Source organism: Pteropus medius, unplaced genomic scaffold (genome assembly GCF_902729225.1).
Source record: "Pteropus medius unplaced genomic scaffold, Ma_sr-lr_union100, whole genome shotgun sequence".
NCBI classification, from domain to species: domain Eukaryota; kingdom Metazoa; phylum Chordata; class Mammalia; order Chiroptera; family Pteropodidae; genus Pteropus; species Pteropus medius.
In genome coordinates, this window is record NW_024351733.1 from 1,847,047 (window position 1) to 1,868,878 (window position 21,832).

Below are 21,832 nucleotides of genomic sequence, written 5' to 3' on the forward strand. Positions count from 1 at the left end.
CATTCTCTTTTACCATGAAACCAATCCCTTCTCAGTCATGGGACTTCCTCCAGTCCAAGTCAAGTCAGGATAGGCTAGGTTATGTTTCTGTAACAACAATTTTGATATCTCAGAGACCGAAAAGAATGGAATTTTTCCCACCAAACATCATGTCATCGTAGGTTGGTAGGGGTCTCAGTTCATTGTAGTTTGTGCAAGGACTGAAGTTGATGGAGGGGTCATCTCAACACAGACTTTGAGACCATTAGAGGACACGTTTAAGCACATGATAGCCCATAAAGCTTGTGGTTGGAAGTGTCACACATCACTTCTGTTCACATTTTATTTGATGAAGCAGGTCAGTCATGTGGCTACAGCTGGGTTGAAGTGAGCAGAATGAAAGATGCTATCAGGAGCCTTGGATAAAATAATGAGACTTCTGTGAACAGACTTAATAACAACCATATTCCTTAAGGCAGGGGTCCTCATACTTGAGCATACATAAAAATAATCTAGAGGCTGGTTAAGACACAGAGTCCTGGGCCATACATCCAGAGTTTCTAATCCTGTAGGTTGAAAGCAACACCAGGTAAGTTGCCTTTCTAACAAATTCCTAGGCGGTGTTGATGTTGTTGGTCTGGGGACCACACTATAAGAACCACTGCTCTAAATTAAAAGCTCACCTCTCATCATTTAAATACTTCAACAATGGCATTTAAACTGTCCACGATCACATTTCAACCATGTTTTTCAGTTTTTCCAAATTAATCTCATTCTTTATCTCATTCTCCAACAATCAGTGTATTTATAATTTCTTGAAGTGTCTCTAGGCTTTCTCTTTTCTGATCCAGTTTTAATTAATATCTCCTCCATATAGACCTTTTGTGAATCACCCCAGCTAGAGATATTCCCTATGCTTTTTCCAAAGGAGTGCATACCTTTCTTTCCAAAGGAAGTGATCACATGTCATGTATTATGGTAATTTCAAACATATGTTTTCTCTCTCACTCCTATAAGCTACTTTAAGAGACTATCTCTCTCGTATACTTTAAAATGATCGTTCAAACACTTAAAATGTTGTGTTTTTTATTCTCAATTCTGGCCTATTCGGGTAGATAGAGACTCAGCCATATGACCAAGTTGAAATCACCATTCTTTTCTTAGAAGCTGTGTGAGCAGTAGTACAGCACAGGACCTGGAGCTAGACTGCCTGGTTCAAAGCCAACTTGGCTACTTTTTAGCAATGTTAAGTTGTGCAAACCTCTTAATCTCCCTATACCTCCTTTTTCTCATTGAGAAAATGGAGGTGACAGTTATATTCATGTTATGAGGATTAAATGACTTGTCGATTTGAAACATTTAGAGCAAGGCTTGGCAAGTTGTGGGCTCCCAATTACTCTTAACCATTGTAATTGTTCAACATCCTAAATGTGACCTCAGTAACTAAAGTTGCCAAATTTGCCTATTATCTATTTTCCTTAATACCTCAAGAACTAACTTCTTCCTCACTCATTCTATCAAAACTGTTTTCCCAAAAGTCACTAATTAAATTCTAATTGAATTTCAGGGTGAATTTCATACCCCTCCTTTCGAGAAATTCACGTCTATGAATTTGGGACAGCTTAACATTCTGACATTCTATGTATGTCTATGTCTGTATCTCCATCTCTATGTCTTCATCTCTATCTCTGTTCACATCTATCACTGTATCTGATATATCATCTATTTCTGTGTTATGCTTCTCATCTGCTCTGTTGACTCCCCTTCTTCGTGTTATTATGAATGTTTTCCAAATCTGCTCGTATCCTCTGTAAGTTCTCTTGTTTGCAAAGGTTTTCATTCTCCTACTTTCCTTTCCATCCCGTTGATTTTAATATCTACATTACCAGTTCTGCTCAGTGTAAGGAAAAAACCTGATCAGTTTCCTGAAATAGCTCATATTTAATGTGAGCTTACTTTGTACCAGACACTTTACCTGCAGTTTCTTATTTAAGCCTTACAATCACTTTAAGGACTAGGCGCTGTTGCTTCTACATTTACAATGTAGAAACGAAGTCTTGAAGAGAGATAAAGGAATTTTTCCATATCATACAGATAACTAGTAGGAAGTGGAGTTTGGATTTGAATCAAGAAGTATTTAACTTCAGAGCCTGAACACTTTATCACTATTATTTTAGTACATCTTGGATGATGATTTTAGGAGCAGGAAGGGTTGTTTGAGATAAAGTCCAAAACCAAGTTCATCTTTATTCTTGTGAGTATGAATGACATTATCGGATACCTAGAAAACAGTTCAAACTTCTAACCAAGTCGTTGAAAACCTTCAATGAATTGGCTTAATCAGGTTTATTTCTCAATTTTGCCCATGTTTTATTTGAGCTCAAATCAAATCAGTTTAATTATAATTTTCTGAAATGTCTCCAAGGTTTTGCTTCTCTAGCCTCAATTTAAGCAGTATCAACTCCAAATGATGCCTTTATTGAATCGCCTCCTCGATGGTTTAATTTTCCTAAAATTTTAGTTATAGCAGTCAGATCTCCAATCAAAAATTTTGACTTCTGATTTTCCCACTGCTGGATCTTATCCCTATTCTTTTTCTGTCCATGGCTGAAAAATTTCTCTCTCTCCTATATTCAACTGTATTCAACAAAATGCCTCCAAACTTTTACTGGAACACTAGTTTAATCATGTAGCTTCTCTGTTAAAAAAATATTAGTGGCTCCTCATTACCTGTATTAAAAATTCCGAACTTAGTAGTGATCAATATTTTTCTTAATCTTCCTAGGTTTTATGTTTCCTCTAGTCTTATTTCTTACTACTTTCTTTAGCTGTAATCACGGGGCAGGCTTCTTACTATGTCCCACATGCAAGAATCTTATTTTATTTTATGTTATTGAGATATAATTGACACATAACATTATATGAGTTTCAGGTGTACAACATAATAATTCAATATTTGTATATGTTGCCAACTGATCACCACAGTAAGTCTAGTTAATATCCATCACCACATAGTTATAAACTTTTTTTTTATGATGAAGACTAATTGCTAAATGCAATTCAACTTTTCTCCTATTGCTTGAAAAGCCTTTCTTCTATCCTTCAGCCTTCTAATTCTAGTTCTTGTTCAAGTACTCTATCTTTTTCATGAAACCTTATATTTTTTGGTCCTATTTTGGTCTTTTCTGATATATTTTAACCAGCATAGATTGGATTACGTACTTATACATTTATTTAAAGCCTTACATTTTAACATGTGGACTTGATGACTGCAGTTTCCCAAAGCCAATTATGTGATTAAATCAGCTATAATTTTTTTTAGCCAAATGTTAAGTATAGGTTCAAGACTATGCTCATATAGAGCAGAGGCTGTGCCATATATGTTTTAATTTTGCTGTTGCACTTAGAAAATTGTTCAATACACAGTAGGTGCTATGATGAATGTTTAAAAAATATTGAATGCCTTGAAGAAATGACTTGCCAATGCTAAGTAAAAGTCAAAGAAATATCATAAAGTTTCAATTAACAGGAAAGAATCAGAAAATACAGTCTTCCGAGCTTTTTAGTATGAAAATGATAACTATACAAAGATACAATTATTCATCTTAATAATTATGATCCCCTGTTAAACTTAGTGTATTTTTTAACAGACATCGAAAGAAATGGGATCTGCCGAGATGATATATGAAACCACGGAAATGTAAAAGATAGATATTTTTGAAGGGTTAAGATAAGAGATGGAAGGATACCATACTGCTCTTAGAGAATCATTTAACTTGCCAAGCTACCACAGATCAGTTTTTAAAATGATACAGAATATAAATATATAGAAAAGTGAGCCACAATACTTATTAACGTGAAACGATTCGGAAGTTGACCTGGTAGATTAATGTTTGACCTCGTGCCAGAAGACTAAATATTCAGCACATTTAGTTTCTCCTGTAGTGTAGCACGTGCCATAAAGCTGAGTTTATCTACTTACATGTGTGTCTCCTTTGCTGGAATGTAATCTCCATGAAAAAGTATCCCTTGACTCTTTTGTTCACAGTTATGCTCCAGCACCTACCTCAGTGCCTGGAAAATGGTAGATATTTAATAAATATTTCTTGAATGAATGGATAAATAAAAAGGATTTTAGTTAGGCAAATTAAAGTAGAAAGACTATCAAAATGTTTAGGTAGTTATGGTCAAGTTCAGATCTTCATTTTAAGAACTGAGGAAAGGGAAGACTGAAAAACAATGAAGGAAAGCTAAGAAAAATAAACAGTTCCAATAAGAAGTTCTCTTTTAAGCCAAGTGTTTTTTAGAAAATACAGGCAAATGAGGAGCAGGAAAATGCTATTTTCTGTGCATTATATATTTTCAAAAATAACTGCTTTTACTGATCATCAATTAATAGCATAACTATCACATTCTCTCATAGGCCAAGGTGAAGTGTATGATAAGACAAGTTCTGTTGTTAACACAATTTAGCTCAGTTAAGAATATTAATATGACATTTATGTGGTCTGCTGTTCTCTAAGTTCAAATAAGTCAGCTCTGCATAAAAAGCCATCATGGGTTAAATGATTTTAGCCTGCTTTAGGAGAAACTGCTGTTGTTCAACCTGCCCTGAACAAACTACAAAGGTTGCTAGGACTCCATTTATGAAAAGGCATTTGAATATAGACCTTGGAATGTGATCATTTAACAATATTTTATTGTATTTTGCCCACATACAACAGTGGCTTGTATTTGTTTTTAATTTCTTCTTCACTTATTTATCTTATACATGTAATACCTATTTGCTTCTCAAAGTCATCCACTAGTGTGTCTGGCAAGCTTCCTAACAAAAAATTTGAAAGCAGTTTTACGTTAAAATCACATTTTTGAATTTTCATATTCCTAGACTGGTTTTAATGTAAGCAGTATAAAAGCACAAAAGTGGTTGATGTCATATGCTAGTTGTCAGTCTCCAATGAAGGGTAAACATTTATCAGCTCCAGTAACAATTCCTGCCTAACTGAGCACTGTCATTTTTTTTAAAATATTGATTGATAGAGGCCTCTCCTTAGAAATATAAAATGCATGCAGTTTACACACAGCTGAAAAATACAAGCTCATTATTTCTTTCTGACAGACAGTAATTGCTCTATAAACTATGGAGATTTCATTACCAAAAAAAGTTATTTAAATAGAAAACAAAAGTCTGATAAGTGTCCTATGTAGTGTATTTTCTAATATCTTGTTTATGTTTTACAGTAGCCTAATTTGGCAAATAAAAATGAATTGGAATATATTTTAAAGGTTAACATGTTTATATATCATATCATATAATATTATATATGCAATAGAGATCTGTAAAATGTTCAAGAGAAAATTATCAGCAAATACTTGAATTTTAACACAATTTTTTTTCTGTTATGATGGGTAACATGTATCCTAAATTAGAGAAGGCATGTTTGCAAATATTGTCCTATGGAAATATTGATTTAAAAAAAGTGCAACGTGGGAAAGTCAAGTATTATTTTATTACTCATTGACAGAGACCAATCACATCAATGCAGTCAGAGGCCTGACAAAAAGAAAAAATTAATTAAGGTGATTATAAAGGTGTAAACAGGACTGTAGTAAATGAATTAGCTAAGTGGTCTTGTTAATTGCTTGAACATTAATCAGAATTTAGAGTTGGAAGTAGTTCTGCTCTGCTGCTTACTTATAAGCTCAGTGTTCTTGGGAAACCAATTTTATTGTTTAAGTCTCAGTGAATTCATCCCTATATAGTTCTTGTACCACCTGCTTCACAGATTTTTAAAAGAGGAGTAAATTAAATAATGTATTTGAAAAGAGGAAATGTCTGTGGCCATGCTACCCTGAACACACCCGATCCCTTCTGATCTTGGAAGCTAAGCAGGGTCAGGCCTGGTTAGGACTTGGATGGGAGATCATCTAGGAAGACCAGGTGCTGTAGGCGTAAAAAAAATAAAATAAAGAGAGGATACAATACGTAGTCCAAAGCAACATATCAAACAGTACAGAGTACCTTCTCTAGTGCAGATGACAGGTGTCAAAACATTCTCTAATCGAATCCGTGTGCCAATCCAGTGTTCCTAAATCAGATCCTGTCTTATAGTAGTTAAGTATTTTTAAAAGTGATATTACCTGAAAGTTTTTTCTTACTTTGAAAAAGAATTTGTATCTTTGTAACATTCACATATTAATTTTACTTATATTTAGAGGAACTGTGATTGACGTCCACTATTTGATTATGTCTTCACTATCTCTAAGATAAACATTTAAAACCTTTATTTATATGTCTTGCTTTTGGTACCCATTACTATCATGGTAGTTATATCTCCTACATCTATTTAGTAAGATTTAGGGCTAGGAGTAGAATTCCAATTGCCTTATTCCCATTCATATATTTTTCTGAGTCCATGGAGTCCTTTTAACTGTTCTTTCCTATATTAATTCCATACTTTAAGTTCATATCTATTAAATTTTATCTTCCTAGTTTCAATACTATTTCAGTTAAGACATTTATAGCAAGATTTTTTTTTATAAATAATAAGTTATTCTTTCTAGTATTGTGGCATCTTTTATTATAATAGCTGTATTTTTATGCCTTAATATCCAAGTCATTGACAACATATATTAAGTAGAAGCAGTTCACATGAGAGTCATGTGACCATCAACTAGATATCACTTGACATTGACACAAGTCAATTTTTCATCACTCTTTGTGTATGGTCTTGTGCCACCTGTGTGTTTTTAAAATACTATATTCTAGTACAGCTTTAATGCTGTACTATATGAACTTATTATATAAACATAGTATGTGAACCTATTATGGGAAATAGTCACAAGCTAAACTGCGAATGTGACATTTTCTTATCTATCAAACTATCCAACCAAAAAAGAAAATGACTTTTGTTCATTGGTTGACTTGATAACCCCACAATGTCATAGATAGTTTCCAGCAGTGTCATTCATTCCATATAAATGTCAGATTGCATAGATTCTTCAGCTATAATAGACGTGTAGCTTATGTCTTAAAATATTAATTTAAAATAAGAGATAACATATCTTATAGGAATTTCATACATATATTTTTTGTATTGCAGCAAACATATAAACATTCAGATATTTACATATATATACCCCTAGCCTGAAATATTATAAATGTAATGAGACCATAAATGAATGTGATTCATTGCTTGATAGATAGATGTTAGATAGGTAATGATAGATAGATGATGGATGGATGGATGGATAGATAGATAGATAGATAGATAGATAGATAGATAGATAGATAGAGCAATAGATCATTCAGCAGTGGGAACCCCATGTTAGGCCTACTACCCAATCTAGTATATTGGAATTCTCAGAAGACGCTTGCATATTGGGGATTTCATTGGGAATAGAGGAAGCCTCCCTGTTCACTACCATTGCAGAAATGGCTAAAAAGAAAGTTTAGGGTATAAACCAAGAATTAAGATTTTATTCTTTAATTTATTGTGTTAACATAGATATAACAAAGCAACAGTTATTCATTAAATACTGTCTCTGTCTAAGGCATTGTACTTCATGCTGTATTAGCTATAGACTATGATGAAAGTTTTTGGTGTTTACTAGAGCTTTCTGATACTGAGAACCACGATTCTAATTTTGATAGCTCTCTTTTTCCAAATACTTGAAGATGCTAAAGATCATGCTGATAATCAACATAAGATAAAAATGTATTTTCATGTAAATTACATTGTAAAATTTATGTTGTTATGATTAGAAAAAGACTCAGATGATTATTGATGTAAACTATGAGAAGAGATTACTATTTTTAATTCACCATCATCATAAACCTCTGGAATAAGCTGATAATATGACAGAAAGTTATTAATTGGTGCTTATGGAAACCCTTTGTATCTTGAGACTTATTTAATGACTATATAGAGATGATATTTTAAATGTCTTGGGATATGTGAGCTACATAGTTCAGCTGTATAATTTGATCAGTGTTTGTTCATTTTATGGGATGTAATATATTTCACATTAGTTTGATATGTTGTTTCAGAGTAAAATTCAATTTAACATGTTTTCTTGCTAACTAAATTGTAAATGAATTATGTTAACAACTCTCCCGTGATAAGGCCTAGACAAAATACATACGGTCAGTAGCCATATTATGTGAAATAATCATATAAAAAAGTATACTTTAGTGGACTAGTCTAGACTTGCATATTTCTTCATAAATTAACTTTATGAAAGGGATAAGAACTGAACAGGAATGTACTTGAAGTATTTCAGCTCTAATGGCCTTGTGAATTATGTTCACTTCACCCACTGTATTAACCTCATTTAGTTTCTGCAGAAAAAAAAAATGTCGAATTTAATTTGTAGTATATTCCTATTTTTTGAAATCACAATTCTCAATTATATATTTATAGTTTTTAATTAGATAAATATTTTTAAGGAACTTCTTTGAGAAGTAAAATGTTGCATCATTTTAAGGTATGCATTAAATTTGACTTGTCAAGTGTTGAATCTAATTCTTTTATTTCAAATATAGTAATATATGCTACTCCTTTTAATTTGTATCTAAAATAAATCAGATTCAAATATATGTAACCAGTTTTTTAAAATGTATATATAATTTATATACATGAGTGTTGACAATTGTAAAAGCCATTTTTTTTCTGTTTGCCTATTCAACATCATGTTTCAAGACTGAATTTAGGACTCGATTAAATAGTTTGTAGAAAGGCACAAAAAATCCATATGAGGGCTAATTATGCAAATAGAATTGATGATTTAAATGTGGACTAAGAAACAACAGAAAAAGAGAATGTAAGTAATGCACATTACATGACAGAAGAGCAAAGAGTTGGATGTCTCTGCCTGTGACCATTAAAAAAATTTTTTTTCACAAATATTTCATGAGTGCGAAGTTAGTCAGTCTCGGTATTAGGCATTGAAAATACATTGTCTTCTAAAAGTTCACATTGTTTCTCCTCTAGTCCTAAAGAAAGAAATTAGAAAAAGTAGTCGCAAAAAAGGAACTTGGTAGACAATCACTGTTGTGTAAGTTTTGATTTGACTCATAAAATAGGTGTGGTGACTATTTGTTCAGACATAAAATGTCAAAGTAATGCTAACGTCTTTATCTTCTTGCTTCACTACTTTCCTTATAAGTGATCATACATAGATATTTTATTTACCTAACATTTAATTTTCTGCTCTTTAATATTATTAACATTTAAATATATAAAATTGAGAAAAACCTAGACTATATGGCCTCACACATTAGAATTAATTTATGTCACGTGCACTGTGAGCACTTTGAGGTCAGGGGTTATGTCTGTCTTGTCCAGCATTTATCTTCAGCAACCAGCACAAGAGCCTGGCATTCAGTAGGTTCCAATCCATTCTGGATGAATTACCTTAAAGAAAAACATTGATTTGATAATGTAATTGAGTCACTCTTTTCTTAAAATGTTTTTAGAAGAATCTCAGGTCTCTCACAAATAGTTTTTTAATACCTTCATTTTGTGTGTGTGATACCTTCACTACATGTGTGTGAGTGTGAATGTGCGTGCATGTATGTGTGTGTGTGTAAACTTGAATTTCAAGTTAGTATATGATAGAATCTACCTGGCTATAAAAGTTCAGAGGATGGAAGATGTCATTATGTACTGAACTCTTGAGATGTTCAAGGAAACAATTGCATAGCCCCTGAAAATTGAAGGATTGGTAACGTTTATTCAGTTAAATAAATGAAAAGAAATAGGACCATCCAAGCCTGGCAATGAAAATAGCTTAAATAAAAACACGAAAGTAAGTTCACGTGTAATATACTCAAAGCATAATGTGCATCTGTACAAAATCCAGAAGATTAATTTCTGCCAAAATAAAATTTTGTTTCGATTATTCTATTTTAATTTTTGGAAGCAAATGCATATTACCATAATAAATGTAAAATTTACAACAATCAGGTTTCTTTTTTCTCTTAATTCATTTAGTACAAAAACCTAGAATTTATAGAATTTCTTGACTCTGATTTCTTGGGCATGTATATACTCTTTACTGAAAATTTCATCTACTTCATTCTTCATCACACAACACTCACAACGGAGTAACAAATTTATAATGAGAAATTGAAAAAGAATCTTAAGCTTAGAGCTCATTTGCATTTGGTTCAAATAAACCTCTAGAAACTTGACTCTGTCAAGATTATTAAAATATTTGCAACATTTTTTTTATTTCAAGCTATTTTTTCTGCTCATACATGCCCAACCTATTTTAGCTTAATTATTTTTTAACTCATAAGAATATGCAAATGCCAACAGAGATAATGAGCTTGGATAGAACTTAAGAGTCATCATGACAGAGGAAACATGGTGATTCACTCTATTTCCTGCTATGTCCAGTTACAGTTAGGGATTATGAATTAGCTTCTCTCCTACCTTCTCCAATTGAGTGGCTACTTATGTTGAGAAATGAATCAAACTATTATTCTATTAGGGATATAGCCTCCTCCCCCATCTAAAGATGTGTCAATTAAAGATTAATTTTATTTAAATGAAATACTTTAAACATGAACAGTTATTAACTATTTACACTTTAGTCTAAATTAGAATGCCAACAATTTTTAGCTAGAGAAATTCTTTGCAATAAGTGAAATTTCATCCATATATGCCATACATTTTAAACAGAAATAAGGCAAAGCTTTTTAAAGGGATGAGATTCAAAGCTTTTACTTGATAAGTTTATGTAGAATAACATTTATGCTAAAATGAAATTTAAAACAAAGTGCAAAACAGTACAATAACAGTCTTTGTTATTTTCTTAAAGAAGGCCAGGAAGCTGTAACTAGTCAATCTTCTCACTAGAAAAAGAAATAATATATCCAGTGACATTTGCTAAAATTTATTACCAAGTTCTGAGAAAAGTTATTACTAAAATAGGAATAGAAAGAAACTTCCTTATCTTGACATGCTAGAAGAATTCTTATAAAAATAATAAACAGTTTAAAGATAGTGCTCACTTCTGTTATTTTTCAATATTGTTCTGGAGAACCTAGCAAATTTTATATGACAATAAAAAAAGATGAAGTATATATATTGGAAAAGATAGACTTAAATATTATCATTTGGAAACAATATGATTTTCTCTTTATTTAAGAGCACATTGAGAATTAGAAGATATAAAGAAATAATAAAATCCTATTCAGAATACTACATAATCTGTAGATTTCTCAGAAGCAAATTATACAGGAAAGTGTAAGGTTTGTTTGGAGAAAGTTTAAAGTTGAATTTTATTTTATTTTATTTTTCTTGTATATTGTTTGCATATTTTTTTCTTTTATTTTTATATTTATTTATTTATTTATTTTTAATGGTGACATAGGTTAACAAAATCCAAAAAGTTTCAGCTGTACACTTTAACAATAGGGCATATATATATTTACACTGCGTGTTCACCTCCCGTAGTTAGATTTCTTTTTGTCACCACATATTTGACTCCCTTTACCCCATCTACCTCTCTCCTTCCCCTTCTCCACACCCTCTCGTAACCACTAATCTATAGTCCATGTCCATGAGTCTCTGTTTGTTTGTCCTGTTTATTTGTTGCTTTAAGGTTTATATCCCACATATAAATGATATCATGTGAATTTTAAGTACATAAAGATATAAGAAAAGGAAGAGACATATATGATGAAAATGTTAGTTTACTCTGTTAATATATGCATTCAAAATAATTTTAATAAAGATATAGTTACACACACACACATATGTGTGTGTGTGTGTGTGTGTGTGTGTATAAATCTGTCTGTCCGTCCATCCATCCATCCATCCATTCATCCATCCATCATCCATCTATATATTATTTTAGCAAGTATTACAGAATCTCAGTGAGAAACAGAATTCACCTCCGATAGTTGAAGAGAATTTTATATAAGATTACTTACAGAAGTATAATACATTAACGTAGAGGTGATAGAGAATCACCCAGAGAGAAGCAACAGTAGGAAGCACTATCCCTAGCCCTTAGAGGGAAAGGGGACAAACAGAATGAATGAAGGTTAGTAGAGTCCAGTGAGAGCTGCAGTACTAGAGGAAGAACCACATATTGGGAAATATAGTTGTTGGAAGGAATCAGCTACTATAAGACGCAACTCCGTAGCAGAGAGATTACGGAAGAAAAATTTCCCAGCTTTCTCTTTCCCTGTCTTTGAATCTCCAGCTGATCCTTTCTATTGGCTTAATGAAGCTGGAATACAGCTAGTGAATGATACCAGGAGATGCATTGTGAAAGAGTCAGCCACCTAGGGAACAAGCAGAGAAGAGCAGAGATATGTTAGGGGTGAACACACTAAAAATAAATCACACAAAAGGGAAAAGCGATGCGGTTGTCATGATAATTATAAAATTAGTCTAAATGTAAATGCATGATAATAGTTGAGAAATTACTTTCCAATAAGTGATTTGCTTTAGTAGATTTCATAACATAGCATACCGACACAATGTGGCATGATATAGAGATCTAGTTTAATGATATAGAATAAATATTATGACAAATGTTTATTTAGGTAAATTTAACATTGAAGGGCGGCATTGCATATCTATAGAGAAAAAGTAGGTTAGCTAGTAAATTAAATTAAAATCTTTGACATTATTGGGGAAAAAACATCTAATGATAATCTAGTTTCACAACAAATACTAAAAGAATTTTCAGATAATAATGATTTTATATAAATAGGTAAAACTTTAAAAATATATATTAAGATATAGAGGAATATTTTAATAGTATTAAAGTGACATAAAACTGAGAAGGTGTAAAATAAAATTGACAAATTTATCAACGCAAAAATTAAAATATCTTCTATGGTGAGAAACACCATTTAAAAGTGACAAAACAGAATAGACTAGGGAATCATACTGATATTAAAGAATTGATAACCTCACCATGATAAAACTTCTTCAATTAATATGAACCAATATATCATATTAATATTTAAAAAGTGAATAATATGATCTGAACATCTACCTGAGAAAATTACAAATAAGCAATCAAAACAAAAGTAAGCTCAATACTGCTAATGATTAAAGAAATGCAAAGTATTATATCCTGTGATGATGAGGGTTCATGAAAAAGGCCCTGTGTTTCTTTTGGTGAACAAGCACTTGGAAATTTTAAATAGGAAATTCGGAGTTATTTTCAAAACATAGAATTATACACATTTTCCATCGTGAGATTTAACGTTTAAGAATTAGGTCTATAGAATACTCATACATATTTGAGACAGATACATAAAGATGATCATTGCAGTATCGTTTACAGTAGTTCCAGTATTATTCCAATTATAGAATGCTAGGCAGATAAAGCTCTGCAATTGGACTATAGGCTCCATACAATCAGAATCCAAGTTTGTTTGTGATTGTTTTAACTTTTGCTCACTCTTATAACAGTAGTGCCTAGCATAATCCTTGACTTATGATAGGTGTTCAATAAATAGTTGCAAAGTTAATGAATGAATAGATGAATACATGCATTATTAAAATTAGTTTTTAAAGTCCAAATTGTATGTATATATACATGTATGAAAACTTACTTTTTGATAGTCATTTTTCTAAGTGCTTACATTTGTCTTAATTCTTTCAAAAACCTTAGTCTCATTTTATAGATGATGGCATTAAGACATGAAAAAATTAAATTCTTTATCCAAAATTATGTATGGTCAATGAGGTCTAGAACAAGACTTTGAATTTATACTACCTGGGTCCATCCTGTGATGATATGTAGGGAAGTAGATATGTACATATTATGCATATAGTTTAATCTCATTAGAAAGACAGGCAGATGAATAGATAAATGGATGGCTAAATGGACAGATGGGTAGATGGATAGATGAATGGATGAATAGACAAGTATAACTTCTAAGAAATATCTCTAGATAATGAGACTAGAGTGTTATAGAGACGTGAGGTATTTTCATTGTTCACTTTCTATACTTCTGTACTTTTTAAATTTTCCACTACAATAAGCATGTGTCGCTTTTGTAATAAAAAATGTTTAAAAGTGAAGGATTAAATCCAAACTAATGAAAGGAAAAATCATGGAGAACTAAAAGATTAACTCCTGTAGCCAAAGACATCAATCTAACCTGTATCCATCTTGAGGGAGAGATTTCTTTTCAAGGGATGAGTTCCCCATCATGATAAGAGCTGAAGTGGGACTCGTTTGGCCAGTCTAGGACCAGAGCCTGAATAGGGTCTAAAGTTATGGGTAATGAGGCAGGCTTTGCAGGATATGGAAAGTGAGCTAATTATACCAAGCTCTGGGGCTTACAGTCATCAGGACAGCCAGCCTCATGTTAGTCGGATTCAACCTGAAGGAAAGATACTTGAGAAAAGCTGGAATTTCAGAATCAAGAGCCAGAAGCTGTGTTAAGAAATTTAGCTGTTATAATATTTAGCATATTAATTTTAACTCTTGTTCAGCAATTGGGAAAGAGAGAAGAAATGTTAAGGTTGCAAATGGGAAAAATAAACATCCAACCATGAAGATAGAAATGAGAAGATACATAAAGGCTTTCCTTCTCTCTACCCATTCTTTGATGTTACTAATCTCTAGTCAGAGATTACTTTTCAAATAAGACACACATGCAGACACACAGTAGTTATGCAAGTGACCATATTAATTGTTTACAAATGTGTTTTTAATGTCCAATTTTTCTTTGTTTCTTAACTAAATCCGTTTCTCGTTCTCATATCTTATTTTAAAGAACTGTTCTTGCAATTATAATTATTCAGTAGGCTCCTACCTTCCACTGATTCATAGTTTTAGTGAAATGGCAAGGCTTTTACTTGCTTGAATTTTCCAGCCCGCCATGTATTCAGTCAGTACGATACTTCTTAGAAATCCACTTAATTCAAGTTTTAGGGAGTTTCAGAGAGGACTTGAACAAATTTTTCTATCAAATCAGTCAATAACTTTGGAACATTGATTCTATGCAGAGTACTGTGCTGTTTTGTAGAGTCTGTGCAGAAGCTTAGAAACAATGAATAAAACATCACTTTTCCTGTGCCTTGAGTACTAGCTTGAGTATTTTTAATCTGAATTAAAAATGTACTAACTTTGTCATCATCACTCATAGGCTTCTTGATTAACCTGCTAATGCTCTTTAATTTAGAAATAGATGCTTCTCTCTCTGCTACTTAAAAAAAAAAAAAACCTCTTCATTTCCTAGAGCTAGAGATATTGTACAAATCAAGTCTCATTTTTGAGAATGTGGTCAATAATTTAAGAAAAAAACTTTTGTGATACAACAGGAAGCTGAAGCTCAGTCTATTTGAGCTTGCCCAGTATCAGAACAGGAGAGAACTGGAATGTAAACTCAGGAGTCTCTTTATCTCTGATTTAATTAGACCATCATTTATTAGTTACATGACCTTGTGCAATGTTCTTAACTCATAAGAGAGTGTTGAAGGGTAAATAAGAAAATATAATAGAATTCCTTATACATAATTGATGCTCGATGAAAAATAATAAATTATCAAACTGAATCTCTTTAACATAATTTTGGAGTGAGAGAAATACTGCTTGCTCCTCTTCGTTATAATGCTTTCTTTCCCTTCAATCAGTTCTTGGTTTACAACATGAGTCTTATTCTATGTGCATGTCACCAAAATGAAATTTTATTCCCTGTAGCTGTAATTATCTGTTTATTCATTCATTTACTAATTTAACAAATATTGAGTACCTACCATTTGTCAGTAAGGATTAAAACAATTTAGAGAAAGTTCCTGCCCTTGTAGTGCTTATATTATTGAAGAGAGACAATAGCGAAGTAATGAATAACCATAATAATTACAGTTTGTGACAAATGATATAAAGGAAATAAGTCAATGTGAAATACAGGGAAAGAGAGTGGGCTTCTTAAAATAGGGTGATCATGAAATGCAGCCCCGATGAGGTACCATATGAGCTAAAACCTAAGGGATGACAATGAATCAAAAGTGCAGAAAGATGGGGAAAAAATTCCAGGTGAAGAGAACAGCAAGTGTAAAGACTAAGAGCTATAAAAGGGCCTGTGTTGTTTTACATAAGAAAACAAGGTCAATATATCTGAAAGGTAGTTGGTGAGAAAGAGAGAAGCCATTAGATTGCCATTAGCTAAGTGTGCAGTATTGGGTCATGAAATACATTGTAGGCATGGAAGTAGTTTGGATTTATTCTAAAGAAATGAGAAGCTTTGGGGTTTTTAGTATGAGGGTGTTATAATTTAATTTATGTTTTTAAAAAGATAATTCTAGCTCTTGAGTACAGAATAGATTGAAATGTATGGGAACAGTTAGGATGTGAATGTCATGGTCCCAGAAGTAAAGGATCACAACTTGGGTGAAATAGTAATCATGAACATGAAGATAAAGTGGATGTATATATTCCTTTTAGAGACAGTAAAGACAAGGCTTGCTAATGGATCAAATGAAGGAATGCAGAAAAAGATCAAGGACAAGTCCTGAGTTTACAGCATGACACAATGCATGAATGTTGTTGCCATATTCAGAGATGGTGATTAATGGGAAGACTGTTGGATCTGAAAGGAACTGAGAGCCTTATTTTGTATGTAACAAATTTGAGATATCTTCTGAGAGGAGAGGTCTCAGCTGGAGATATGTATTTGGGATTAATTAGCATATAGGAAATGTTTAAGAGAGAAGGAGGGAAGGAGGAAGGCAAAATTGGATGACATCACTTTAGGGAAGAGTAAGTGTAGCTAGAGGAAACGCAGACCTGACCTCTAAACCTCTCCAGAATTTTATATCATTTAAATATGTTGGGCTAGAAAAAGAGCCTGAGAAAGTATAGCTAGATAGATATAAAACCAGAAATATACAGTGTCAAAGAATCTAAGAAAAATAATTTAAGAATGTAGGAATGCTACTGGGAGCTATAGAGTAAGATGGAGATAGGAAAACATCCATTAGGCTTGGCAACATTGTAGCTATTAATGAAGTAGAGAGCCAGAAGCCAGTTCTTTCATCCAGTATGACCTAGGTGTGGTCCCCACTCAACCTTTTTTGTATCAGGGACCAGTGCTCCTATAAGAATCTAATGCCTGAGGATCTGAGGTCGATCTGAGGTGGTGATGCTAGCGCTGGAGAGCAGCTGCAAATACAGATGAAGCTTCACTCGCTGGCCCACCGCTCACCTCCTGCTGTGCAGTCCATTTCCTAACAGGCCACAGACCAGTACCAGTTCATGACCCAGGGGTTGGGAACCCCTGCTCTATAGAACTTGAAATCTGAGAGGCTGGAGATTTGTTTTTATTTATTGTCTATGTCTCAACTCCAATCTAAGCTCCATGAGGTTAGGGGGTTGCTTTGTTCACTTCTCTATTTCCAGTGTCTGGAACAGTGCCTGGCATATGTTGATGCTAAATAAATATGAAGGGAGAGAGTAGGAAAGTAAGTACAAAGAATGTAGCTGAAACATTTGAAAAGCTTTTTTTCTGTTTGTGTGAAGGGGAACAGAGAAATGGAAGAGGATGGAAAAACAAGGGAGTAACCCCATTAATAAGTACTGTGGTATACTGGAGTGAGATCATACAGGTTCATGAGAGCAGATTGTTAAATATTCAGCAACAGGTTGTTATACCATTGATGACTTTAAAATCCTCCATAGTGGGAGATTTACACCATGGAAAATGGCCAACACTGCACATCAGGGATTTTGTCGTTGTGCTTGTTTCTTTGTTTATGTTTTGTTTTACTTTTGGAGAACCAATTTACTAGCATACTGTGGGGAGGATCCTTTACCCTCACTGTTCTTTTGGCTGCTCTAATAATCAAATAAACATGAGACAAATTAAAAAGAAAATGACCAAATTTAATCACATACGTACATATGGGAACTCTTCATACACAAGACAGTCAAAGACCCCATATACATGAGAGGTTCAAAGACAGAAAGGGAAAATGAGGTATATGTGACATTCCGAGTCAAGGGTCACTTGGGGCTACAGAGGGGAAGAAGGTCATTGCAGAACAATAAGAGTGATTGTTCAATGATTAGAAGTTTGCCCTGCCATATAGGTAGGTCATGAAAAAGTGATCTGATATTCTCTTATTATGGGCATGGCCCCAAATTCAAATTCTTTCAGGTAGTTAAGGGGTAGAGACAGAAGTTTCTCTTGAGCCCACAAGGTTTGGGTTGCCTTTAGCCCAAAAGAATCTACTTACCACAGAGGTACATCTTAGAGTGCCTCTGAACCCCTATAATACCAAAGTTTTTTTTTTTTTAATTTGCTTTATCTTTCAAGTGGGAGTTAAGAAGGCATGTTTTTAGGCTGAAGAAAGATTGATGATTCAATAATAAACAAGTAAAAAGTCCAAGTAGAGAGAATTTCCTTAATTTGAATTGGGAACACTTTAATTGTAAGAGGAGAAAATAATAAGTGGATGGGTATAGGTGTCAATATCTGTGATTTGTGGTGGAAAGATGAGGTAGTTTTTTTATGATAGTTAAAATTCAAACACCGTATATAAGATCATAGAAAAATGACAGTTCTTTCTCAATAGTTACAATTTTCTTTAATTCCACCATACACCTCCACATATGCAGTATTTTCAACACACAAACACATCAAAGTCTATTTAATATTCATAATAATATCCTCTATTCTTATTGAGTATATGTAAAATTTTTGTGAAAATTATTTCACTTACCTTCTATACTTTTTAAAACATCATTCATTATATTCTCGTATAAAAGATACTCTTACCATTCTCTTAATATTTGCTTATTATTTACTTTTTGATGCTCATTCTCCTTTTCATTTGTACCTTTCTCCATCATTGTTTCACATTTGATTATTTTCACTTTTGTGAGGTTCTAATTTGCCTTTGTTCCATATTAAAAGTTATTTATCATATATGCATATTATTGTGTGTATAATTTGGCACCCCCAAATATATTGGTGAAAGTTAGAAACCCCAAACTCATATTCAAATGAAATTTTATTAGTACTGTCAAAAGCAGAATATGTCTCTGTAATTTGAAAAATTTATTAAAGTTTGCAACTTGTTTTTTGTATGTTTCATCAGCATGCTTCTTCTAGTGCTTAGAAAGTACACAAATGCATGCTATTTGGCCACGGTGTCCTGTTTTCAGTTAGAATACTACAGAACTGAGGATTAGTTCAAGAAAACCTCTTTTGCCTTCAATTATCTTGTAATTTGTTTGTGAGGTCTGATTGTGATGATGTTTTGCCAAACACTGTACCCCTTCTTCTGATGTTACATATGGTACCTGATGCCACCATGATACTCATCTATCATCTGACATGTTGCCGACACTGCTCCTCCATTAGAAATGTTTTATTTATGAATGTCTGAGTGAGTCAAATCTGGATTGTTTGCCTTGAGGCTTATCCTATAGTCCACCAATTTCTACCCTAGGAGCTAGGAGATGGAGTCATTCTAATTACAAAAATGATTTTCTCCCTAGTGAAATGACTTCATGTCTTAGATATGGTAGGCACCCTACAAATATTTGATGAATGTGTAAATGTAGGCAGACCCAGAAATTACAATTATGTGCCAATTGGAAATAGTCATAACAAATAATGGATAATGTGTATTGAGCATTTACTTTGTGTATTCATTTTCTCTCTGAAGCACCACCACTAGCTATTTGCATGATATTGATATGACTCATTTTACAGATAAAACTGAGATTTAGGGAAATTAATGTTATCACAATCTCTTGCCTATAAGGAGCAGAGCTATGATTTGCTGAAATTATGTTTGATTCAACAGGCTCAGCTCTTTGATATGGAATGGATACGTTTTTATAATATTTGTTATAAAAATGATTGACCTTATTTTTGCCTTAAGCTAGTTATCATTGAGGAATTTTGCCTTGGAATTGCCCTTCTATCATAAGAAATATTTCTAAATTTCAAAACATACCAGGAAGCACCATAATAATCAATAAAATTTGAGTCAAATGAAATGAGCATCTCCATTCTGACTTCATGGTTTATCAACTATCATTTCTAACTGTAGAGAATGAGGAGGCAGAAATTGAATGTTTTCTATTAGTAAAGAAGATATTATGTGGGGTTACTTATGAAACTTATGTACTTTTTTAGCAGGAGGAAAAAAGAAGTCAATTTGGCTAGATCAAAAGCAAAGCACAAAAACAGCAGGTGACAAGGAAGCAAAATTAAATGTCACTGAGCCAAAATACTTCCCTCTCAAATGGAAACTCTAATAGTCTTTCAATAATAGGCATGTAGGGAGAATTGTGAGAAAGTACAAATGTTTTTTTTTTGTTTTTTTTTTTGGTTTGTTTGTTTTGTTTTTATTCATAGTCTCCTGCACTGACTGACTAGCTTCTATTTGTTAGGTCGAGTTAGCTTCTATTCTCCTGATTATAGAGCAGGGGTCTCTAACCACTGGGCCACGGACTAGTACCTGTCCGTGGCCTGTTAGGAACCGGGCCACACAGCAGGAGGTGAGCAGTGGGCCATCAAGCTAAGCTTCATCTGTATTTGCAGCCACTCCGCAGTGCTGGCATCACCGCGTCAGCTCCGCCCCAGATCCTCAGGCATTAGATTCTCATAGGAGGTCCGGTCCCTAGTGCCACAAAGGTTGGGGACTGCTGTCGTAGAGGACATGTAGTAAAACACTGTTCTAAGGTTTTAAATGGCCAGAGATATATTTTTTAAAGTAAATATATTCTAATGGGGCTCAATCTCAATGAGTAGCTTGGAATGAGAATTTTGGAAATTTGTCGCATTTTGAAATTGAAAATTTAAAGACAGAATACTTCATTTTGATTAGCTGCACACAGAAAACATTTGATATTTAGTTTAAAAACATTCAATTTATTTAAAACTTGTAAAATGAGGATTGGTTGAGAATTTCCATTTAATTGACTTTTGCCCACCAGCTTATATGCATTTGTTCTCAGGCACTATGAGAATATTTGGTATATACAGAGTCCACACTCCTATTTAATTGCCCCCAAAAAGCCCAGCAAAGAAAATGCATTTGTGGAAGACATTTTATTATTATTATTATTTTTTATACAATGAGGCATAAAGAACTAGATGATAGGGATAAATTGGCAAGTGGTAAATTGAGGATTTTGAAATTATTTATTTGTAATTTTGTCTCCCTCTTAGAATCAAAGTTCCATGAGAACAGATCTCTGGGCTCATTTATTTACCACTCTATCCTTAAAGACTAGAATATAGCTGGCACAAAGTGGTAACTGAATAAATGTTTGTTAACTATATTTTTCACTGTCTCATATTGTCAATCCAGTACTTTTTAGAATCAATAACATCACCTCTCATTTATTTTTTTATTAGATTGGATACGTAATATTTATTTTCATACATACATTTAACATTATTTGGTTAATGGCCAAAATGCTGAACTAGTTGCCAGTGTATCTGAAGTCTCTATAAATGCCTGATTTGTGTGTGTGTGTGTGTGTGTGTGTGTGTGTGTGTGTGTGTTTTGTTAAGCCCTAAATGAGCATTGTGTATTTTGAGTACTGTTTTGTACTTGTGCCAAGATCTGTAGTTTTCTGCTATCTGCACCATAAATATATTTACTAGAATAATTGGATAGTTAAAAGTGTTTAGTTTTTCTCATGGATAAATAAAAGACATTGCTTTTTATAATTAAGTTTAGTGTGAAACTGAATTATCTTCATCAATACAAATTATTTTTCATTACTATATTTTATAGTCCTTTAATGACAAGCATTGTTATTAGATGATAAAAGCAACTTGGATCAGTGAGTGAAATGCTAAAATTATGGAAAGGCTTAATTAAGGAGTATTTAATTTTATGAA

The 21,832-nt window shown here is 33.0% G+C and overlaps 1 protein-coding gene and 1 pseudogene across 1 annotated transcript in view; both read left to right on the forward strand.

Annotated features, from left to right (window-relative positions):
• The window catches only part of DMD (dystrophin), a 1,897,222-nt gene that overhangs the window by 422,944 nt on the left and 1,452,446 nt on the right, over positions 1–21,832 (forward strand). The gene's annotated exons all lie outside the window — the stretch shown is intronic.
• Positions 5,814–5,932, forward strand: LOC120589024 (uncharacterized; annotated as a pseudogene).